This window comes from Danio rerio, chromosome 1 (assembly GCF_052040795.2).
Source record: "Danio rerio strain M-AB ecotype USA chromosome 1, GRCz13ab, whole genome shotgun sequence".
Lineage (NCBI taxonomy): Eukaryota > Metazoa > Chordata > Actinopteri > Cypriniformes > Danionidae > Danio > Danio rerio.
Window position 1 is genome coordinate 5,642,948 of NC_141021.1, and position 23,608 is coordinate 5,666,555.

The 23,608-nt window shown below is 33.3% G+C and overlaps 1 long non-coding RNA gene across 1 annotated transcript in view; it reads left to right on the forward strand.

Annotated features, from left to right (window-relative positions):
• The window catches only part of LOC147846654 (uncharacterized), a 124,718-nt gene extending 101,714 nt beyond the window's left edge, over positions 1–23,004 (forward strand). Inside the window, exon 5 of the long non-coding RNA XR_015476121.1 lies at positions 21,863–23,004. This is a non-coding gene — a long non-coding RNA (uncharacterized LOC147846654). The remainder of the gene's footprint in view (positions 1–21,862) is intronic.
• Positions 23,005–23,608: the final 604 nt, after the last annotated feature.

Here is a 23,608-nt window from a genome sequence, read left to right on the forward strand (position 1 = left end):
CAAAGAACCTATTATCCATCATAAAAGTTACTGAACATTCACACAGAAGCTTGAGAAAAACTCCCATTTTAAGAAGAAAATTTCAGACAGCATTTAAACATAGAGGTATTTGCATCTAAACTCTTCATATAAAGATAGCAAGAAAACAATTAATTGTACGGTGCTTTGCTTAGGATTTTGTACCTGTTCACTATTGATAGCTGGATAAACAATTCAGGCATCAACCCTAGCAAAGGCGTTTGTGCTCACAGGTTTCTGTCTGCAGCATGTAAGCAGATGTCAGACTGTATCCGGCCCACATATTTGCCAATCGAGCCCAGGTTGAGTAATCAAATCACCAATGGCTGCTGCCTTGCATGTATAATAGGATTAGCGGATGCTCGTGTGCTTTCACCTTGACTGCCCTGCTGAGTCTGAGCATTTGCACAAACCAATCACCCAAAAATCTGTCCCTATATGCTGCTTGAGCCTATACAGTTGAAGACTGAATGATTAGCCCTCCTGCGAGTATGTTTTTTGTTTTCAAATAATTCCCAAACAATGTTTAACAGATCCAGGAATTTTTCACAGAATTTCCTATAATATTTTTTTTTATCTGGAGAAAGTCTCATTTGTTTTATTTCAGCTAGAATAAAAGCAGTTTTATTTTTTTCAAACCAGTTTAAGGTCAAAATTATTAGCCCCCTTAAGCAATATTTTTTTTTGGTCCATTGTTGTTACAGCCCAAAATCCAAAACTGGCTCTATTATTGAACACGAACTGAAAAAAAAGTCAAAGTTGTAGTTACTAAAATCTAAACAAATCCAAGTGTTTTGGCCGTCTGCATATCTCAGGCTGCGTCCAAAACCGCATACTTCCATACTATATAGTACGCTAAAATCAGTATGAGAGCCGAGTAGTTTGTCCGAATTCATAGAATTCGAAAATCAGTATGTGAGAAGTACCCGGATGACTTACTACTTCCGGCGAGATTCTGGAGTGCGCATCCCATGCACGCTGCGCTATCCCATAATGCCCCGTGAGAGAATTCATGAATGGAAGTGAGGCAACGCAACTGACGCAGGTAGTTCACGTGACCATGACAAAATGGCGGATGTAGTACATCCGAATTACATTTCACATTCATACTGTATAGAACGTACTTTTCTAACGGCCGAGTAGTACGTTTGAATTCAAATGCAGTACCTACTGAGTAGTAGGCGGTTTCAGACACAGCCTGAGACACTGCTATCCATCAGTCACAGAAATTACTTCCTACTTCCCAGAAGTTTGACTGTCAGAGAAGCGAGCCAATGGCTGAATGAATTTTGATCTTATTGGTCGGCCGTCATTTTTATTGCACACATTGAAGCACACATTAATGTTATTGCACACTATTGCACAGTAATGCTTTCCTGTGTTTCTATATGGAAAACAAATATTGAACACAATACATTTTTTTTCCTCATGACTTCATAATCTATAACTTTTTATATTTTTTAACATGTAACTTCTCCTTTTTACCACAGTAAAGCTCAAAGTTTCTTCTTTCCAAAGCTACATAATTTGTGTTTGTAGCTTACTGGAGTCAGGAACTCTTACTATTTAAAGTAAGGTAGGTGTAAATCCCCAAAATTCAGTGCTAACAGGCTAAGGCAACTCAAACTATTTGAGGAAACCAATTGCTACAAACCATTTGAGTTAAAAAAAAAAAAAAACTAATTTACATGAGTACTGTGAACTTACTCCATTTGAGTTGAAGTAATGAGGTATTAAATTAACTTATTACCTTTAACACTGAGTTCAAAACTCACTTCAAATGAGTAGAATTAACTTTCAGTCAATTTTGAGTTAACTACACTCATTTCATTTGATAAAGTTGACTGTTGGGATTTACAGAGTAGCAAACTCAAACAGGCACACACACACAAAACACACACCCAAACCAGAACATAAAACAGACCCATGTAACAATTGTCTACAGAACAAACCATCGTCATACAAGGCAAGGCAAGGCAAGGCAAGGCAAGTTTATTTATATAGCACATTTCATACACAGTGGCAATTCAAAGTGCTTTACATAAACAGGAATAAAAAAGACAAGTTTAGGACATAAAATGCAGACAATAAAAATGATTAAAAACAGATAAAAACAATTTAAAATGTGTTAATATAGGTTATAAAAGAATGAAAAAGAAAACGAAAAACATAATAGTGCAATCTGTCGGACGTAGCACAGTGCTCATACAGTAAAGGCACAGCTAAACAGATGTGTTTTCAGTCTTGATACAATGACTTAATTACCCTAACCTGCCTAATTAACCTAGTTAAGCCTTTAAATGTCCCTTTAAGCTAAAAACTAGTATCTATTCAAATATTATTTACTGTAAAAATAAATCAGTTATTAGAAAGGAGTTATTAAAGCTATTATGTTAAGAAACGTGTTGAAAAAAATTCTTCTTACCCTTAAATAGAAATTGAGAGGAAAAAAAAATACAGAGGGGCTAAAAATTCTGACTTCAACTGTATATATACTGTACGTACCCTTATTATTGGCTTTCAAATGTTGCATTAAGCCCCAGAGAAAACTCTATCAATAGTGTGCTTTCATGAGAAATATTGCATGTGCCGAGGAGTTGTTGTGGTTCGCTATTCAGATGTGATCAAATATATATACTGCGAAATGACTGAATAGGCTCACTAATGAAATATTGATGCTTACCGAGATGTGTTTATTGCTGTGTTTTAGGAATATGGATGGAGGTTTGGTTGCTGTATTTAGCTTTGAAGATGGCATTTAGACATGTGATAATCTGGAGAGATCATTTTTGTTTTGCTTGTATTTACAAAATGGTGTATATATAAAACAAGCTGACTGATGTCTGGTGACATAAACAACGTAGAGACATTTAATCTAAAACTGCATGTTGGATAGATCTGCATTCATAGATTGTGTAAATGTGTTAATAAATCATCTGATTAATTTCAAATTGCAAATATTATTTACTTCTTTTACTGGTTTATGCCAATTACTGCTCACTATTAAATGTAGACACTGAATGAAGGAACGAATGATCGAAGGAACAAAGAAAAGAATGAATAAAGTAAAGAACAAAAGAACGAATGAAGAAAGGCACGAACAAGCAGACGCACAATCAAAAGAATAAACAAATAAAAAAACAAACGAACGAAAAAACAAAGGAATGAACAAAGGAACGGAGAAACGAGCCGATGCACAAACAAAGGAACGAACGAATGAATGAACAAATGGACGTATGAACAAACTAGCGAATGAACTAGCGAAAAGACAAACGAATGAATGAACAAATGAACGAATTAATGGACGAACTAACAAATTAATTGGGGAATAAACAATAAATGATTAGTTTATTAATTAAATAATATTCAAAATTCTGTAAGAAAGAAAGAAAGAAAGAGAGAAAGAACAAATTAAAAGAGAGAAAGAAAGAAAAATTAAAGAAAAAAAGTTTATTTTATTTTATTTTATTTACCTTACTTTAAAATAACACTTTTATTTTTTATTTTATTTTAGTAGAAGTTGTTATTTGCAAAGTATTATTATCCAGCAGTAAAGAAGCATATAAAATCATACAGGACTTTGTGGTAAAAACCTTACAGGGCTTAAATATTTGTATGTCTTTTGCTGGATTTGATAATTCATACTCAAAAAGCAGAACTGAAGTAGCATTTATTGCTAGATAATTAGATGAAACATTTCAAATTAATTAGATGAAACATTTCAAAATGTGTCTCTGTTGTTTTGCATATTTTGCCAATCAGACTTTTTTCTTTTCCCAAGTCATGTCATTTGTCATTAAACATTTCTAAAAAATGATATTCTTATTCTCATGAAGTAAATATTGTTTAAAAGAATAAACAGTTGGTTAGTTAAATGTGAATATTTTGCTAAATACTGAACATAAATTAACAAAGAGTTGTCAGAACTATCAAGTGCTGACATAAATAAAAATACTAAAAAAAAAAAAAAAAAAAAATATATATATATATATATATATATATATATATATATATATATATATATATATATATATATATATATATATATATATATATATATATATTTAAATGAAGGGCTTCACAGTTACTCAGTGGTTAGCAATGTTGCCTCACAGCAAGAAGGTAACTAGTTCGAGTCTCGGCTGGGCCAGTTGGCGTTTCTGTTTGGAGTTTGCATGTTCTACCTGTGTTGGCGGGCGTGCTCCAGGTACTCCGGTTTCCCCTACAAGTCCAAACACATGCGCTATAGGTTAAGTGAATGAAATAAATTGGCCGTAGTGTATGAATGTGTGTTTGAATGAGTGTATGGGTGTTTCTTTGTACTGGGATTGTGGCTGGAAGAGCATCCGCTGCGTAACACATATGCTGGATAAGTTGACGGTGTGGTAATTCCGCTGTGGTAACCTCTCATAAATAAGTTTATTTTTTAAATAATAATATTTTGCTTATTGCTGGAAAATAATAGAATAAAAAGTGCTAGTTAGAACTATCAAGTGCTGGCATAAATAAATAAATAAATTTGATTAAATAATAAAATATTTTATTAAATAAATAAAATATTTTATTTAATAAATAAAATAAATAAATAAGTAAAAAAATAAATCAATAAGTAAATTAATAATGAAAAAAAGAAATTAAGAAGTAATTAATGAAATAAATAAATAATTATATAAATAAATAACTAAATAAATCAATAAAATAATGAAATAAATAAATAAAGTAAAATAAATAAATAAATAAATAAATAAATAAAATGAATAATTAAAATAAATGAATAAATACATAAAAATAAGTTAAAATAAATAGATGGATAGGTAAATTAAATAAATAATAAAATAAAATAAAATAAATAAATAAATAATTTTTTATATTTTTCAGAACAATATGACAATATCAAAGCAATTTGATATGCATCTTACTTTTCCAAATGAATATATTTTAAAATGTTATTTATCCATGTGATGAAATTTTAAATATTTATCATCATCACTTCATTCTTCAGTGTGAAATGCTTATTTATTTAATTATTGCATTATATTGAAAGCTACTGCTTGAGTGCACAGAATGTGATTTTGTATCTATTGTTGACAGATATTGAATAACAGACCAAAAATGAAGAAAACAAGTCAGAAATTGTGCTTGATACTTCACTCTGTGTGTGCAGTCTCAGAATCAGCGCGAAACAAACAAACAACAACAAGAAAAAGACATGTTCTTGGATCAGCATGCTATTTTTTTTTTTTATTCCTGGAACAACACTTCTATCAATCCATCACATCCGTAAGCTTAAAGACAGCATCAACAAGCCGCTGACAGGAATATTGTTCCAAGACCAACAAAGGATGTCGCTCCTGTGTAAATAGCATGAGCAAATAAACAAATATGTGTGCGCAGGCTTGAACAAATGTCATTGGATGATCCTGCGGTTGAGTTTGATCACTGGTTGGCTTCAGTCTGAACGTGTTGAATGAGGGTTTGCAACAGGTCGACACGTTTCTCATCTCACCTCACCAAATGATGAATCATTTTATTATCCTTTACCAGCACTGCAGTCAATGACTCATGTGCACAACACCAAAAATACCTGCTTCAACCACCCGCGATAATGCAAGACACACTGGTGAATAAGACACACACATTAAGATTTCCCTACTGACTGCATTAAAAAATAAATAAATAAATAAATAAAAAACATTGTATAATGTAATAATAATAATAACCATATGCATTTTCTAGCTCAACAAAATTAACATTGGTTAAAGCTAGGTTGGGTTGCATGGTGGCTCAGTGGTTAGCACTGCTGCCTCACTGCAGAACGTCTCTGTTTCGAGTCTCGACTGGGCCATTTGGCATTTCTGTGTGGAGTTTGCCAGTTCTTCCCGTGTTGGTGTGGGTTTCCTCCGGGTGCTCCAAAAACATGCGCTAAAGGTGAATTGGGTGAACAAAATTGGCTTTAATTTGTGTGTGTGTGTGAATGAGAGTGTATGGCTTTTTCCCTGTTTTAGGTTGAAGCTTGAAGGGCATCCGCTGCATAAAACATATGCTGGAATAGTTGACGGTTCATTTATTCAATTATTTACACAGTATTACTGATAATATTTCATTTTATTTCTGGAGAAAATCTTATTTGTTTTATTTCAGCTAGAATAAAATCAGTTTTAAATTTTTTTAAACACCATTTTAAGGTCAAAATTATTAGCCACTTTAAGCTATATTTTTTCGTTTGTCTACAGAACAAACATCGCTATACAAATACTTGCCTAATTACCCTAACCTGCCAAATTAAGCTAGTTCAGCCTTTAAATGTCACTTTAAGCTGTGTAGAAGTGTCTTAAAAAATATCTAGTCAAATATTGTTTACTGTCATCATGACAAAGATAAAACAAATTAGTTATTAGAGATGAGTTATTATTAGTTTTTATTAGTTAAAACTATAACGTTTAGAAATGTGTTGAAAAAATATTTTCTCTGATAAACGGGGGTAATAATTCGAAATTCAACTGTATATATATATATATATATATATATATATATATATATATATATATATATATATATATATATATATATATATATATATATATATATATATATATATATATATATATATATATATATATATATATATATATATATATATATATATACAGTTGAAGTCAGAATTATTAGCCCCCCTGAATTATTAGACTGCTTGTTTATTTTTCCCCTAATTTCTGTTTAACGGAGAGCAGATTTTTGGTGTTTAAAATGGTGTTTAAAAAATTAAAAACAGCTTTTATTCTAGTCGAAATAAAACAAATGAGACTTTCTCCAGAAGAAAAAATATTATAAAACATACTATTATAATTTCTTTGCTTTGCTAAACATCATTTGGAAAATATTTTAAAAAGAATAAAAAAAGTCAATGGGGGCTAATAATTCTGACTTCAACTGTATGATTGCTATATATCAATCAATCAATCAATCAATCAATCAATCAATCAATCAATCAATCAATCAATCAATCAATCAATCAATCAATCAATCAATCAATCAATCAATCAATCAATCAATTAATCAATCAATCAATCAATCAAATTTAAAACACAATAAAAATTCCTTAGGAAGGCTAAACATCTAATACATTTCTCACTCTTGTTTTTTGGTAGAAATAAAATGTTGTAAATAATCAGCCAAATTACATATGAACTCATCCCTTTCAGAGTGCAGATATAAATAAAAGTGTTGCTTTAAGTTATTGCTGCTCAAGTGGGGATTTATAAAAAAAATATTTACTGTAATTGAAATCTACAGATACAAATGTACAGTGTGTAGCAAAATAGTTAAAAGTGTTTTTCACAGTTTTTCTTTACATAGATAAAAAACACTTAATGAGAAGCCAAAGAGGCCTAAATCTCCAGACTGACAGCTGCATGAAAGCCAGTCTTTCTGCCTGCAGTGTGTCTCGCCTTAAAGCTACTGTCTAAAAATATTCAGCACTATTGAATTAGTCAGGTATGAACAGAAGAAGGCAAAGCTTTATTCTGACAGCCGGCTTTATGGAGGTGAAAGTGAATCTTATTGGCTCAAAAGATTGCTTGTGACAGTCAGGAACATTTGGAGTCGTTTGCCACATAGATACAGAGAGTATTTCCACATTTTAAATGGCAAACACTGTGTCTCTCACATTATACATGCAATTGTGTATGTTTAATGCATTAAGACATTGCGTTTAGGAGTTTATTGCACAATAAAAATGTATATATCATATTTAAATTTCATATTTATTATTTACATGCATAGACAAATACATAAGAATATATCATAATTGTATTTTTAAATATTGTTTTTAATTGTATTTATTTTAATAAAAACTGTTAATAATAATAATAATAATAATTATAATAGTAATAAAATAAAAATATCACAATTATTCATTATTAGCAGTATAATAATAATAATAAAAATTATTATTATTATTATTATTATTATTATTATTATTATTATTATTATTATTATTAAATAATAATAATAATAATAATAATAATAATAATAATAATATAATATAATAATAGTAATACTAACTATTATTATTATTATTATTATTATTATTATTATTATTATTATTATTATATTCTTTACATGTAGATAAAAAATTTTGGGGCCTATCCATATGCTTTTTTATAATTTTTAATTGTATAATTGGATTGGTTTAAAACCAATCTGTGCACTCTGAATAACTCATACTCAACATCTGTGACTAAGTGCCATCTTGCTCACAGCAGCCAACAGGATGGGAAAATCCTGCTGAGCATCTGACATGCACTAATAACTAAACTTATTCAACTTTTCCCTCACACTTACAGTGAGATCACATTTCCCAGAATCTGCCCATTGAGAGGCTGCGTTCGGAGATCAGGGAGTCATTTTTCTAATTGGCTGGCAGCGGTGATGTGGGTTTGTATCTCACCTTCCAGAGCCCGCGGGACTTTTCCAGCATGCTTGAGTTTGTGTTGAGCACCTTCACAGTCTGTGGATCTGCCAGCGGCCATTGGACGTCGGCCACTGCTAAAAGTTTGAGTAATTGACGTATGAACCAGGAGATGAGCTTTGAGTAGGTAAAAAAATAATTTTATTTGTATCACGCATCAGTCAACAGCGTTTCAAATCACATCAGCTGCTTCATGGGTCATGAAAGTGAAAAAACTAGAAGTGGTTTTAGAGGTGGATCTAAAGGCCCAGATCTCATGAGGAAACATAACTATTTTATTTATTGTCAGAGAAGGGGCTAATTTGAACAAATTCATACAATTGAATATGATTGGATTAGGCATGGCACCAAACCCCACCCCTAAACTTAACCTTAATTGGTTGGAATGAGCCCAATCTTACGAGGACATGTAACTATTTTACATTTTTCCCGTTTATTGGGAATCCGTACAAATTTATTGGTACAATTTTTTTTTAAAGAAGGCAAGGCAACAAACTGGTGAAGTTTTTTTTTTTCCCTCTCCAGCCCAATCTCACAAGAAAACGTAACTATTTTACATTTTGTCAGTTTATTTAATTCTTACAAATTCAGTTGCACGAAGATTTACGATTTTTTAAAAAAGAAGGCGTGGCACCAAAACACCTCCTAAAACCTGACAGTGACTGAGGGAATGAGCAAATCCAGCCCAATCTCACAAGAAAACGAAACTTTTTTTACATTTTGTCAGTTTAGTGGCTAATTCTTACAAATTCAGTTTTACGAAATTGTAAGATTTTTAAAAAAGGAGGTCTGGCCCCAAACCTCAACCTTAAACCCGACATTCATTGGGGGAATAAGCAAATCCAGCCCAGAATGATTGCACACTACTGATTTCCATTGCCAATTGATGATCGCTGCTATGTAAGTCAACAGTGACCATCGAATGTCAACTGTTTGGATACTAACAATTTTCTAAATATATTATTTTGTATTCAACAGAACATATATATATATATATATATATATATATATATATATATATATATATATATATATATATATATATATAGATAGATAGATAGATAGATAGATAGATAGATAGATAGATAGATAGATAGATAGATAGATAGATAGATAGATATTTTTATTTTGTTTTGCTTTTTTTACTATATATAGATTTATAAAAGGCAGGTTGATGCACGCTATAGGACTAATGAGCATTGCTGTTAAGTGTGTACAAATGGTGGTATTGTTTAGTCGTATGGGTGGTCATGCAGTGTATGTATGCATGTTTGTGAACAAAAGCTAAAAGAAGAAGCTCCGCGTTTACCTCACATCATGAAGAAAAGACGGCGTGTGCATGAAGCATTACTGACTCATTAAATCCCAAGGGCCCCGATAACAAATGACCTCTCGCATGGGCGACGTTTAATTTACAGTAGACTTCGCCCTAATGCGTCTGCGAAATAAACAACTTCTAAATAAGCAAAACAGCATTAGAAGTAAGCAGGTGGTTTGGGGAATTCATTTAATGAGCGTAGAGCTTTATAAAAAGCCTGAATCATACATGTTGGTCCTCAAAAGTGGCCTCAGTGTGAAGCTGCGCTGCACTGCCAAGAAAAAATCTGACTGGAGCTCCAAACTATTCATAGATTTATTTATTTTTTTTGTTTTTTTAAATGGCTCTCGCTGAACAAAAGTGTATTAAAATGCATTGTGATATGTTCATTTGTCAAAAGCTATGGCGTATGAAGTGGTTTAAACATTGTTCGCCTGACATTTTGCAGAAATATAATTGGTTTTATGCTGAATGGATGGCAAGTTTCACTCTCGGTAAGCAGCTGACTACAACAGGGTTTGTCAGCGGTGATGATGAGCTTTCTTTGAGCTTTTTTTTTTTTGAGTCATCAGCGTCACAAACAACCAGCTCTGTATTTTCAGGAAATAAAATAGTAATCTGTAAATAAAGTAGTAATAAATGACCTAAAACGCTCACCATTTACTCTACATGGAATCTTTTGAAACTCCTCGCAAACATTTTAATGTAATCACATTTGCATTTATTAAGATTTATTAAGATATATAAAAAGACATTATAAAGACATTTATTAAGATATAGGCTTTTATTTAGATTACTTGTAATAAGCTTAAAGACGAGATGTTCACTTCAAATTAAATGTACATAAAGTGATTTTGAATTAAATGCAAGTAATGCTTAGTTAATAATAGGGCCAGTGTCCTGCATATTTTAGTTTCAACCCCTATCAAACACACCTGAACCAGCTAATCTCTTTCTAGGTACACTAAACTTCCAGGCAGGTTTGTTGAAGGAAGTTGGAGCTAACTCTGCAGGACTCCAGCACTTCAGGACTGAATTTGGGCATCCCTGGTTTAAAATGGTAATTAATAAGAATTTTAGAGGCTGTAGTGGGATCTGAAGTGGGATGCAGTGCGATATGGCTGTATATCGGCACTGGTGGGAGGCGTGCGTTGGCACGAGGCCGCAGTGTAATATTGCATTTATACAACAGTTTGACGGCATAATTGTGTATATAAAAACAAAATCAAACATGGAGAGTCTCAAAAACCCTTTTGTATGAGGAACTATTTTCTTGCGGATTCAAATCATAAGCTGACAGTTTAACAATTGAGCGTGCATCATTTAAACTTTAGATCTGTAGTGTCGGCTTTTTGCTGGCTGTATGTTGGCGGAGTAATACACAAAGGGTAAAGAGGCTGTAGGAGTTCTGATATTGCAGAATATTGCACGGCTATCAGCCAATCAGATTTGAGAACCAGACAGAACTGTTGTATATATATATATATATATATATATATATATATGTGTGTGTGTGTGTGTGTGTGTGTGTGTGTGTGTGTGTGTGTGTGTGTGTATATATATATATATATATATATATATATATATATATATATATATATATATATATATATATATTCGAGAACCAGACAAAACTGTTTCGCACATTTTTTCTATAGCGCATTGCTTTCTGCATCTTGATTTGAGCATTGTGTTCTGTATCCTGATTGGCTGTAGACCATCGTCAATCAATCTCCACCTGGTCATGTCTCCTGTACAGTACAGAATGCATTCAGCCTGCCAAATTTACATAAATCTTAGATCGATAGCAGTATGACTATGAAGTGCTGTACTGTATGTTAAGTTTTCACCCGCCAATGTCGACAAAACGTTCTGCACAGTCAAAGGCACCTGCTGTAGCGCCCAAAAGGCAGAAGAAGACTAACCATCACACAAAAAGTTCTGGAAGGTTGAAGTTACGCGGTTTTTGGGCTAAAATAATAAATATGGATCAAATGGTTTTGATTTTTAGTTTTTGGTTTCAGGTCACATCTCGTAGGGTACCCAAAAAGTGGCGCAATACATTTGATTTTTGGTAACTTTAACAAACATAGAAGCATACCGAGCCATACCTCAGTGGAAACCGGCCATAAGTGGACCCTCAGGGCCCAAACTGCAAAATGTAAGATATATATATATATATATATATATATATATATATATATATATATATATATATATATATATATATATATATATATATATATATATATATATATATATATATATATATGTATATATATATATATAGCTTATTATATGTGCCCATAAATTTCATGATTTGCCCATTACCGCAGAACCCCATCATACATCTTCCATATCCCTGAATGATGCTTCTGGGCTGACACTTACATTTGTGTTGCTGTGTCAGTCTGTTGAAAGAGGCTCTCTTCCCTTGTTTCTGTCTACTCTGCCTCTCTCCAGCTCTTTCTATTCCTCTTTCTAGCGCTTTCTGTCACAGCGGTGATAGCCTCTTGGAGCCCAGCGTGAGTGTTGACCCACCTGTCAGCTGAGAAGCTCCTGAGCCCCTGGATATTTCAGTAGATTGAGCCGTGTGCTCCACATCAGAGGAACAACCTGAAATATCTGCTCAGACCATCAGCACAGATAAGGAGATCTCATATGGAATAATATGCATGCTATCACAGATGACAAGGAAATAATAAAGCTAATTATCTCCTTTGGCATCAGCGTTGGCATTATGAGGGCTAATCTAAACCCTTTAGAGACAGGAATATTTATTCCTGTATTAAACTGTGAATAATGGATGGAGAATGCACTTTCAAGTTCCTTTGTTGTGCAATGTTGCTTTTTCAGAATAAAAAAGGTCTGCAAAGTTACAAAGTCGCACCAGCAAGAGTTAGTTTGTGTATGAGTGAGCGCTGTTTCTGAACTCTGTCTGAACTCTATTCTCCTTTGTGCATGCGTGTGTATGTGTGTAAAGAAATTATTTATTTAATTTAGAAACGATGCATTAATTTGATAAAACGTAAAGACTTTTATTATGCAAAAGTAAATATTTAAAATAAATCTTGTTATTTTTAACTTTTGAACCTGAAAATTATTTTTTTTTAAATTTGAGGTTTCAAAAAAGAAATAAATAAAATAATAATTATAATGGTAATAGTGACCTATAATAGTAATAATAATGACCTAGCCGAGGCTCGAACCAGCGACGCTCTTGATGTGAGGCGAGCGTGCTGTCCACTGCGCCAATGCGTCACCAGGTTTTGTTTCAGGCTCTTTAAAAACTAACCCTAGTTAAATCTTTTTTTTAAATCTTACACTTAGAAAGACTGCATTTACTTAAATAAAAATACAGTAAAAAAAAAATTAAAACAGTAAAACTGTTTGTCTAATAATCATTGTCACATGATCTTTCAAAAATGATTCTAATATCCAAGTTTAATATCAATTTCTTTATTTATAAAATAATGCAAACAAGTTGTGGTGCTTAATATTTATTTTTATTATTATTATTATTATTATTATTATTATTATTATTATTATTATGTAAATGATTATACTAATACTACTACTACTACTACTACTAATAATAATAATAATAATATTAATAATAATTATTATTTTATTATTATTATTATTATTGTTGTTGTTGTTGTTGTTGTTGTTGTTGTTGTTGTTGTTGTTATTATTATTATTATTATTATTATTATTACTGTTATTATCATTATTGTTGTTATTATTATTATTATTATTATTATTATTATAGTTATTGTTGTTGTTGTTTTTGTTGTTGTTATTACTACCATTTTATTTTATTTAGCATACTGCTAACTCTTTGCTTCAAATTACATAAATAACCTAAAACCAAAAAAATTTAAAGCCAGGAACAAAATTTATAAATAAATAAATATATAAATAAATAAGTTAAAAATATATATATATTTTTTTATTTTTTTTTTATTTGTGAATAAAAAATATAATCATTTATTAATAAAAACAAATGTATATTTATGTGTGAACTGTCTCTTTAACACGCTGTACCATTTTCAAACTGAAATTCGGACCACTAGACGAAAGTCATAAATATTGCGAGTGACATCGGCAGACCCGAGGATGCAGCACCCGGGTCTAAAGGGCAGCTCAAGCTGAGGGTTCATCCCCAGTGAAGTGGGAGGAAATTCTGTCTCTTTATGCTGGATCGTCGGACTACAGGCGAAAAGCTTTGATTGGCCGGGAAACAAATGCAAATAAAAAAGCTGACAATCCTCAGCGAGCAAACTGGCAATGCAACACAGCTGCGAAGAGAAGAGCCAAGGCTTCACGTCCGATGCTTCTTGAAAGATACTGACAGCTGCTCGGAGACAAAAAACGCAACATGCAAACACTTGCTCAGCCTGTGGATGTGACTGCGGTTGCCTGATGCTCTCTGAGGCATATGCAGAAGGCCAGTCCATAGACACACACATGCAGCCGTCCAGTCACCCTCTCGGAAACGCTCCAGTGCCTCACACACACCAACACACACACACACACACACACACACACACTCCTGCGCTGAAACCCGAGCAAAACAGCTCAATCAAAAGGTCACCGTTTGAGCACACACACTCAAGAGCTATTCATAAATTGTTGCTTTTCCATTCAGTGTGAGATCCGTGCATAAGCAGAGATGTTTAACATGAACTCATTTAAAGTACAAATGAAATCTTATTATTTACCTTCTTGCTGTGAGGTGACAGTGCTAACCACTGAGCCATCGTGCCTCCCACAAATGAAATCAAAACCAAACATATTGACTTTGGTAGCTCACATTGCTAGTTTTGCAGTGAACAATGCATCTGTGCATGATATTATAAAGAAAAAGAAGTGTTCACGCTTGTAATCTTTCATTCAAATCTGAAAATGTTTTTAGTTCAGATTACATCTGCCTGAGGTTTTGCTTTCAAAAAGAGAGTTGGAGGGGCGTGGTTAATTATGTTAGCCCCGCCCCTCCAACTCTTTTTTGACAAATTTAGACAACAAACAGAAATGGTGAGGATGATGTGTCTGTTATCTATCTATATATGAGCAATATCACATGAGTAGTAGTGTGATATGACTGTATATCAGCACTGGTGGGAGGTGTGCGTTGGCACAAGGCCGCACGTGTCCCACCAGTGCTGATATACGGCCATATCGCACTGCTACGAGTGTGATATTGCTTTTATACAACAGTCCGATGGCACAATCGTGTATATAAATAAGAATATCAAACACGGAGAGTCTAATTAACCCTTTTTATTAGGAACTACTTTCTTCCGCCATTCCTTCACATCTGTAGCTGACGTCAGAACAGCAGAAGCTGTAACTAATTCACCAACGTCAAAACAGCTGATTTTGCTCACACTTTAAGATTATAAAGGTTGGACGTGACATGAAATGCCATCCATCTACAGAGAAATCTTCTTACAGTGTTACAGTCTACAGTATTTCTCTTTTGCAATCGGAATGTCGCAATAATTAACACAGAAAAAAGCGACGAAATCAATACCAGACTGCTTTTGTGTTTGCGATAAGGAAAAACGATGAACTCAATCAGACTTTGCTTTCTTTCAGCCAACTCAACAACCATTCCTGATATGCGAGCAAATTGATATAAATACAGCAATACAACATACAAAAGAGAGAGATTAACTTAGAATATCACTTTCCAGCATACCTGCCATCATGTCTCTGAAAATACAGAAGACTGGGGGCAGGGGTGTTCGGGGGTGAGGTCTCTAAATAACACTGTTGAGAATCGGGATAGGATGCAGCGGGTTATGGGCGGCCGCTGCGATCGGGTACTGTACCAAAGTTGGCAACCCGGGTGTGTTTACAGACGATAACAAAGAGGGGGGTGGGTGAAATTACGGGAGATAATCTTTCAGAAATTGTAAATATTTTAAAATAGGCACTATTCTTACAAATAAACTGCATAGTTGCAATCTAAACAACTACATTTTCGGAAAAAAAGGCCTCAAAAATACGTTTTGTTGTCTAATAGCAGTAATATTTGTCAAACTGTAGTGTCTCTCTGCTTGTTGCATATATATATATATATATATATATATATATATATATATATATATATATATAGATAGATAGATAGATAGATAGATAGACAGACAGACAGACAGACAGACAGACAGACAGACAGACAGACAGACAGACAGACAGACAGACAGACAGACAGACTGACTGACTGACTGACTGACTGACTGACTGACTGACTGACTGACAGGTAGATAGATAGATAGATAGATAGATAGATAGATAGATAGATAGATAGATAGATAGATAGATAGATAGATAGATAGATAGATAGATAGATAGATAGATAGATAGATAGATAGATAGATAGATAGATAGATAGATAGATAGATAGAACAAATCAAATAACTAATAATAAAACAAATAACACTTTATACAGGAAAAAAAAATATATTATCAGACATACTGTGAAAATTTCCTTGCCCTGTTCATCATCGTTAGGGAAATATTTAAAAAAGATTAAAAAAAAAAAAACATTTTAAAGGGGGGCTAATATTTCTGACTTCAACTGTATACTGTAAATATCTTTAGTTTATTATGATGTCCCTAAAAATAAATTAAAATCAATTAAAAAAAGAAATAAAATTAAAGTATACAAAATATTAATTTGAGTAAAATTGTATGTCAGTTATCCTAAAACAACTCTAATTTAACGCATCCTTAAAGTATTTTTAAATATGCTCAAATAGCAGTTTAAAAACCCCAGTGTTCCCAATTCTCAAGTAATCTTTTAGTTAAAGATGATGATATACTGAAGATATGTTTTCCGGGAAAGAAACATATGCCAAAGTACTAGACAGTAGAAGGTTGTCTGCAGCAAATGAGCCTTAAATTGATGTGAGATGTGAAGCTGGCTGTCAAACGCTGGAACTGAAAGTGTTGAGTCAGAAGTCTGTTCTGGATGAACGGCTCCTGCGTGTCTCCTAAATTATTTTTACCATTTGTTTATGTGACAGGCAGCTTTAAGCGGTCACTCATCTTTAAGTGTCCACCTTCTTTTATATCCGACAAATACCTGTAACCAATCCTTTAGTCTTTCAGGCTGTTGTAGATAACAGTCAGTCACAAAAACCTGAAATAAATCAAACAGGGCAGTAGACTAATGGTAGCTAATGTGTTTAATAATATGAAACAGCAATGATCAATACATTTATCACAGTATTAAAACATATTTGTATATGTTAGAAACCCTGAAACAATTCATTTAGTGAATAATTTGGTTGTATGAGTCTGAAGAAGTTCTACAAACAAGTCAAAAACACATTTAAATTGATATTTTCAGACACAGGCAGATGTTTTGCTTCTTTTTGCTGAAGCAAGGCATGATCTGTAAAGGCTCCGCCCTCTTCTTGAAAGATGCAAGCAGGTCATTTGCATTTAAAGAGATGCCAGATACCTCCACCCATTGGCAATAATATAGCTGTTATGATTATCAGCGATCCAGCCTGTGCAGATCGCTGGTAAACACGCTGATCACAACAGACTACAAATCCGCCATTAAATGGACTACAAGGTCCAGTCATGCACCACTTACACACCTGGCCTAGATCCCCATAATTGTAGACTCAAACAGCTGATGCTGCTTAAAGACTGACTACTAGGACTACAAAACAGAACTGTTTCTGCGTCCCAATTCGTTTACATATACTACACCCTAAAAGTATGTACTTTTTTTGTGAAGGAAAAGTTTATACTTTTGAGTGTGAGGATCATCTGAATCAGTGAATCATTAATTGGAGACTCTCTCTGACTGGATTTATTGAATCAATGACACATTAACTGGAGACTCACTGGATGGTATTAGTAAATCCTTTACTGTGGATTAAACAAGATCTTTCGATTCCCAGGCCGGTTCATCTGAATCAGTGAATCATAAATTGGAGACTCCCTCTGGCTGGATTGTATGATTTAGTGAATCATTTACTGAAGATCAACTCTAATCAGATCATTTGATTCAGTTACTCCTGGATTGCACACATTTCTAGACTAGATACTATTAATCAGTGAATCATTAATTGGAGACTCTGTCTGACTGGATCAACTGAATCAATGACACATTATTTGAAGAATCACTCTGACTGGATTATATAATTTAGTGAATCATTTGCTAAAAATCAACTTTAACCAAATAATTTAATTCAATGGCTTATCTGAATAACTTGAAATCCGGACACCGAGATAGCCAGACTGAATCATCTAAATCAGTGAATCAAAGTGAATCACTCTGACTGATTCATTTGAATCACAGAGCAGTATTCATTTTTATTAACAAATGCTCATGATTGAGCTGAACTTCTCCTGAACCCACGATCATTTAAGAGACAACATTTTGCAGTATTATGGTCTGCACGACGGCCACCACAGCACAGCAGAGGACTCGAGTTTCTGGATAATTAGTTAGTAATTGTGTGTTGTCAAGCTCTGGATAATTTAGACCAGTGTTTTCCTTCCTGTCCCCTTTGTTTCCCTGACAAAACACGCTCAAACGCGGTGCCAGGCGTCCCTAAAGGTTAATTGGTAATGATCCTAGACAACCTTGCAAGCCATGGTAATTCAGTTGCCATAATTGCTCGGCGGAGGACAGCTAACACCAGGGCAGATTCAGGCTTCAGCTCATGTATCCGGCTGACCTTTTGCTGAAACACATCACAAACACACACAGTAGAGAGATGTGCCAATGCACAATGAAAACGTTTCTAGAGGAGGTTGAGGATCTCTGAACTCAACACTTCAGTAAGACACTCGGTGCAAAGATATACTGTATACTATATTTCAGCTCAATATACATTGAACTTTAGTTTAAGTCGATGGCTACTTGTGCGGAGCTTCAAAACAAAAGAAAAAGAAAATGAGAGAAATAATCGTCTTGCATTAGCAAATGATACATGTGATGAACAGTTTATAAAATTTACCCTTCATGGTAAAATATCCCTGTATTCTTTCCTTTTCCTTTGGCTCACTCCCTTTTTTCTTCAGGGGTTGCCACAGCAGAATGAACCGCCAACTATTCCAGCATATGTTTTACACCCTTAAGGGTGTCACACACTGGATGCGCCTCTCGGCGCTGCGACATGTCATGCACATGACAGTTGAAAGTATCACACATTACACACGCACATTTGCATGCTATTTAAAATGAAACTAATCAGATGGCGCTCTGTGGCGCAGCAGAAATATGAACAGTGTCCTGAGACATGGCTGGGCACCGCAGACACCTGCCGACTTGCGGTACTATGTTTATGAATGTTTACCTATGTTTAGAATTCTGAAATGCATGGCGCTGCGTGTGGCACATCCGAGTGGCGCTTCTGGTGTGCGACCAGCTTTACCTTTCCAGCTGCACCCCAGTACTGGGAAACACCCATACACTATCATCATTTATTTATTTATTTATTTATTTATTTATTTATTTATTTATTTATTTATTTATTTATTTGTTTATGTATTTATGTATGTATGTATGTATGTATGTATGTATGTATGTATTTATTTATTTATTTATTTATTTATTTATTTATTTATTTGTTTGTGTATTCATTAAATAATAATAATAATAATAATAATAATAATAATAATAATAATAATAATAATAACAATAATAATAATAAAAGTTGTTGTTGTTGTTATCATTGCCATTTATTATTATTATTATTATTATTATTATTATTATTATTATTATTATTATCATTGTTGTTGTTGTTGTTAGTATTTAATTTTATTTTTGCTAAGGCAGTTTAAGCAGTTTAAGTATTAAATAAACAAATACATAAATAAACATAAAAAACTATGACCCCTGAAAGTATAAAAATAAAAGCCAAAATGCAAAACATTGTAATAGTATATAAATCATAGTAAGAAAAAATATAGCTTGGCAGGTGAATAATGTGTGAATAAAGTATTTTATCAATACCATTATTGGCATTTGCTAACGCATTACAAATACATAATAAACAAATAGATAAATTAACATTATAAAAGCATGAAAACAAAAGCCAAATGGCTAAATACTGTAATAGTAAATAAATAATAGTATAAAAATATAGCAAGGTTGGTGAATAATGTGTGAAAATATGAAATAAATTAATTATAAAATATAAATTAAACATACACCATAGGGTATAAATACTATAATACAATTAGTTTTACACCTTTACTGGATCTGTTTTTGTTTGTGTGCATAAGCATATGCATGTGTGTGTGTAAATACATTATATATATATATATATATATATATATATATATATATATATATATATATATATATATATATATATATATATATATATATATATATATATATATATATGAAGTCAGAATTATTAGCCCCCCTGAATTATTAGTCCCCCTGTTTATTTTTATTATTTTTTACAATTTCTGTTTAACAGAGAGAAGACTTTTCAACACATTTCTAAACATAATAGCTTTAATAACTCATTTCTGATAACTTATTACTTCTATACAGCTTGACACGTAAAGGCTTAACTAGGTTAATTAGGTTAACTAGGCAGGTTAGGGTAATTAGACAAGTTATTGTATAACAATGGTTTATTCTGTAGACTCTGGAAAAAATTGCTTAAAGGGGCTAATAGTTTTTTCCTTAAAATGTTTTTTTTTTTTTTATTAAAAACTGCTTATATTCTAGCCAAAATAAAGCAAATAAGACTTAAAAAAAATTAAATTAAATAAAAAAAAAAACACATTTTAAGGTAAAAATTATTAGCCCTGTTAAGCTATACACTTTTTAAAAGTCTACAGATAAAACCATTGTTATACAATAACTTACCTAATAACCCTAACCTGCCTAGGGTTATTAGGCAAGTTATTGTATAACAATGATTTATATATTTATAAACTGAAAGAATAATATTTTCAGTCTTGCAAGATTATAAGCCATACAATACAGTCTGTCACAATGAATTCTGCCTTATCCTTGAAGGATTCATGAAACCTTAGCAACAGAAACAAATTTTTGAATGTTCCATAGTTACACTGCTTTAAAAACCACTGAGTCTTGGGTATAATTATAATCCACAACTGAAGTACAACCCAAAAGTTTGAGTTTATCTCAGTGGTTTCTATTACAAGCCATCTGTTGTGGTCCAATCTTAGATAATGCATGCTTTTTTTTTAAGTGTATTTTTTCTACTGTAAGAAGTCATGAATTAAACAGCGGATGTGAATCAGAGTGTACAGATAGTGTACTTTAAACTGTATACACTTTATCCTTGTGTGGATGGATGAATATTAATGGTGTTTGGATCCTATCAGTTTTGTTCGGATAATACATTTGACTTTTTTCTTCCCAAAATACGGAAAAAAACAGCAAATGCGAGTGGAAATCAGAAGCGTTGAAGCTGTTTATTTAAGATTCTCTGCATGCATTTGTGGCCTGGGTTATCGGGTTTAATGCCAAATATGTAGGAAATGCATTTTGATTATCATAGACATTATGTAGGATATTTTGTGAGAGACTCGGCGCAGGTTGAGATGGAGAATGAACTGCTGCTCTGAGATATCTCTGTGCTGTGATGTGCAGGCCGGGTCAATGACACTTCATTCTGAGTACAGTGCTGAACCTTATTCATTGTGAAGTTCAGCACAATGCATATATTCAAATGTATTTTAGTAATGACGTGCTCTGTGCATGTATAATTTTTTTGCATGTTTAATTGAATGCATGTGAATGAATTGGTGATATTTTACAAACTAATATATATATATATATATATATATATATATATATATATATATATATATATATATATATATATATATATATATATATATATATCTTTCTCTTTTAAAAAAATATATATATGTGAAATATATATTTTGTTTCTATAAAATGACTCAATGAGCATCTCACTGGTTAACATTCTAATAAAAAACAAAGCAATATCCCATAACTCAATAACTTTTAAAGAACCTGTCTTTTAAATCTATTCACTGTCTTAATTAACTCTAAATTATGTTTTCAGCCTTGACATTCAGAAAGTGCAGGATCAAGCCCAAGCAGCAGCAGATGAGACTCCTCCACATACACTACCTGACAAAATTCTAGTTGTAAGAGCAACAAATAATATCTTGTTGATCATATGGAAAAGTGGCAGAAGGTAGATTTTTCTGATGAATCATCTGTTGAACTGCATCCCAATCATCACAAATACTGCAGAAGACCTACTGGAACTGATGGCCCCAAGATTCTCACAGAATTCAGTCAGGTTTGGTGAAGGAAAATTCATGGTTTGGGGTTACATTCAGTATATGGGCGTGCGAAAGATCTGCAGAGTGGATGATCAACATCAACAGCCTGAGGTATCAAGACATTTGTGCTGCCCATTACATTACAAACCACAGGAGAGGGCACATTCTTGAACAGGATAGTGCTCCTTCTCATACTTCAGCCTCCACATCAAAGCTCCTGAAATCAAAGAAGTTTAAGATGCTCCAGGATTGGCCAGCCCAGTCACCAGACATGAACGTTATTGAGCGTGTCTGGGGAGAGATGAATGAGGAGGCATCGTCTGTGTCTGTTAAGTTTTAATAACTCTACTACATCCAATCAGCTCGCAGTCGATAAAGCAAGCCACGCCCACTGTTTTCTCATTTAACATCTGTTTCTCTAAAAGCTGCGTAACAATATGAAAAAAAAAAAAAAAAACTGTCTCAGCTTCTGGTTCATGTGGACTTTAAAGAGCCTATCATTTGAACGTGTTCATCATTCACTGTCTCAATTAACTCTTAATGATGTTTCCAGCCTTTCTCGACATTCAGAAAACACAGGATCAAGCCCTGAGCAGCAGATGGGCCACCTCCACATGTTGTGCTTTACACCATCTGCACACTGCCATATGAACAATGCCTCATCGTCTCTGTCACACATCAGGCCTGAGCCGAAGCCCCAATGAACGCGCACTTTCCCTAGTGTTTAATTATTTGCGTCTCTCGCTCTCCTGCTGAGCCCAACCTTGTTGAACACTTGTTGTGGAAGCTTCCTAAAGTCTAATCCCAAAGCCTGCGAGTTCGTTTTTATCTAGATCCTCCAGTGCCTGCGCTTGTCATGCATGTGGAGAACGAGTCTTCCAGCTCCTCGGGGAGATTAGATAAACCGGTTTATGGTTACCAGAGAAGGAGGCTGACTGAGTTTGTCTATGCTCTTTGTGTGCATTTCACGCTCTCCTGCTTTGTGTTTCCAAAATGTTGCTAAAAATCCATACGTGTAAAAATTTATGCAAGCAAGCTAATTCTGAAGTAGCATACATGGGTTTCCTCCGGGTGCTCCAGTTTCCCCTACAGCAAAAAAGAGATGCAGTATAAGTGAATTGAATGAAGTAAACTAGCCTTAGAGTATGATTGTGTGTGTAAATGAGTGTGTTTGAGTGTTTTCCAGTACTGGGTTGCAGCTGGAAGGGCATCTGCTACATAAAAAACACATGCCAGAGTAGTAGGTGGTTCATTGCGCTGTGGTGACCTCTGATAAATTAGGGATTACGCCGAAGGAAAATGAATGAATAAGTGTTTGTGTTAATGTGTAAGTGTATGGGTGTTTCCCAAGTATGGGTTGCAGCTGAAAAGACATCCACTGCATAAAACACATGCTAGAGTAGTAGGTGGTTCATTCCACTGTGGTGACCCCTGATAAATCAGGGATTAAGCCGAAGGAAAATGAATGAATGAATTAATGAATGAATACATGAGTGTTTGTGCTAATGTGTGAGTTTATG